The sequence below is a fragment of the Montipora capricornis genome, chromosome 5, assembly GCF_036669925.1.
Source record: "Montipora capricornis isolate CH-2021 chromosome 5, ASM3666992v2, whole genome shotgun sequence".
NCBI classification, from domain to species: domain Eukaryota; kingdom Metazoa; phylum Cnidaria; class Anthozoa; order Scleractinia; family Acroporidae; genus Montipora; species Montipora capricornis.
The window spans coordinates 2639894-2642393 of NC_090887.1; the positions used below are offsets into that span (position 1 = coordinate 2639894).

The 2500-nt window shown below is 39.7% G+C and overlaps 1 protein-coding gene and 1 long non-coding RNA gene across 2 annotated transcripts in view; one reads left to right on the forward strand and one right to left on the reverse strand.

The window, feature by feature from the left end:
- LOC138049112 (uncharacterized) overlaps positions 1 to 2500 on the forward strand; it is a 7987-nt gene that overhangs the window by 3730 nt on the left and 1757 nt on the right. The window contains exons 2-3 of the long non-coding RNA XR_011132300.1: positions 695 to 972; positions 1994 to 2500. The exon at positions 1994 to 2500 is cut by the window's right edge and continues 1757 nt beyond it. This is a non-coding gene — a long non-coding RNA (uncharacterized lncRNA). The remainder of the gene's footprint in view (positions 1 to 694; positions 973 to 1993) is intronic.
- The window catches only part of LOC138049110 (uncharacterized), a 7553-nt gene continuing 6905 nt past the window's right edge, over positions 1853 to 2500 (reverse strand). Inside the window, exon 4 of the mRNA XM_068895236.1 lies at positions 1853 to 2500. This exon is cut by the window's right edge and continues 1247 nt beyond it. The gene's annotated coding sequence lies outside the window, so the exon portion shown is untranslated.

Here is a 2500-nt window from a genome sequence, read left to right on the forward strand (position 1 = left end):
CACGTTAAAATTGTCAAACACCTGCTAAAATGCTATTTTAAACATATTTTTGTTGTCCTTGTTTCTGCAAAACGCCACACATAGTGTTTTAAATCATTACTCCACGTATTCTTATTCCGGAATAGGGTCAATCGAACGCACCCTTAAATTAAGGGTGCTTTACTGAGTACGGTATTGTAATAAAAATGCGTGCCGCACGTGCAGCAAGATTATTTCATCTTATTAAATTTTCGACTTCTGTGATAATAAACCATCTTAGCCTGTGCAATTTGTTTTTCCATTCCAGACCTCGTGATGTTCTTAAGGGACTTTTCCTTTTGATTTTTCATTAGTTTTGCGTACATATACGTGCTTAAGACGACATTTGAAAGAAACTGTTCCCTTCAAGTACCATCACGGGGTCTTAAAAAAAGGGAAAGCAGTCGAATATTTTTTAGAAAGATTTCAACAGTTCAACCCTTGAGTGAATTTTATAGAAAGTACTGTGTAATTCAATTCACCAGTGAAGTTTTAGTCGTTTACATCAAGTTAATCGAAATGTCGTGTTTTTTTTTTCACCTAAAACCAAATTGACGTCTTCGAGTGGAAATAGTACCAAACAACGGAATTTACTTTGCGATAACTATAATGCACATTTACTTAAATTACATATCTATTTCAATTTTTTCTTTTTTCCGTTTTTTATCTCGTTTAGAAAGGCGCTTTATTGAAATAAGTTGCACTTGTCCTCTGGTAAGCAAGAAAATTTGAGGAGGGAGTGTGGACCAGCGTGATCTCGAGATCCCGGGTTCAAGACCCGTTCCAACTACTCGCTGAATTGGATCTTGGTAGTCCCTGCATGCAGCTGGTTCAACTAGCTTCTCACTTGCATTTGTAAATGACGACCTGTTTGCCTCTGGCCGGTTGAGATTCTTACCAATTGTTGTTCTGTTCTGCCGTTTTCTTGGTTGTATATGGGGAGTGGTTAATTAGGTATGTACGTATGTTCCCTGCTAGCAGAGGTCCGTTTAGGTTCTTTTGCGTTCGCCGGACTGATGAGTACGGGAAAAGAGACCGTACCCTGCGAGCAGTTGGTTTCTCCTACGCTTTGCGAGAGAGAAACCACTGCGAGCTACCGTTAGTTTCTTTGAGTTAGCCGCCGTCCAGCGCCAACGACGAATAAATTAAATTTGAACCGGTAAATCGAGTTTGTAAACTTGTTTTGGCGCTTGCGCGTGCGTTCAGCTACGTAACTGCTGCGTTTGGGCAAGCCTACTGTATAGCGATTTCCCGCGAAATGAGACGAAGTGATTTTATCATGGAAAATATGGCACGGCACTGTATAGCATATGGATAGGTTAACCGAAGTAACAATCCCAAATGTGCGAAACTATCGAGGGCAGCTTCCATTCAACAAATGTAGTTTCTCTTCCTCTGAGAAAAACGTAATTTCTGGATAGGAACTCATTATTTTCTTCGCATTTCGCTTGCTAAAACTCTTACCCTTCGCTTCGCTTTCGCGCGCTCTGAAACGAACACCGCTGAAACGTTGTCCCAACTGAAATAACAGCTATTAATTTTCATCAGAGTGGCGCCTTTTTTTGGGGTTCGCTGTCTCACTTCATACTCTCTTGCCTGAGAATGGTCAGTGTTAGCAACGATTTCACCATTCAGACCGGTTATAGAATCGGCACAACAAGATAGATTTAATGAGCAAGGCACCGTTGTCTCCCAAGCGCGTTTGACATCCAGGTACAATGGTTCGTTGTACTTTACGAGATCAGAGCAGACCGTAAAATGACTAAAATTAAATTCACCTTCATGTCGAGAACGTCATCTTAGGAAAGCCCGGTAGGCTTATTATAGCCACAACTTGCTCGGCAACTTTCCGAAATCTTTGAGACTTTCGGCAACTTTTAATTTTTTTAACATTTTAAAAATTATTTTTCTAATTTTCTCGCTACATTTATGAGCTTTCGAAAGAAAAAATCAGATAAATGTTTCTGGTTTGCAGAACTGTGTGTAACCCAAGAGCCAGGAGTAAGTCTTTTGGTACTGCATGCCTGTCCATGAGGTCAGCGGGTCTCACATGGTGGACAACACATTCTAGCTGGATGAAGGCCCGAGTAGTTCCTGATGTCCACTGTTGTATTTGAGTTCTATTAATGAAGTTTTGTTAAAGAAAGAAAATGCGAATAAAACCTACTTGTACTGTGCACGATCTAAACAGCAACAAAATCAACTTCAAGTGCAAACAAGTAAAAACAAAGAAACAACTTTTCGGCAACTTTTTTGGAAATTCGGCACTTTTGGAAATAAAATAGAAACTTTTTAGCAACTTTTAGACCCTTTTATAGGCAACTTGTGGCTAATCCTAAAGACCGGATGGCCTCTTCTTTCCTTCATTCAATCCAGTCAAAGGATATATACCACCTTTTACTCATATTGTGAAACCTAAATAAAGTTGGGTTTTATAATATTCCACACAAATGAATACTGCTTTCCGCGCATTCTGATTGGC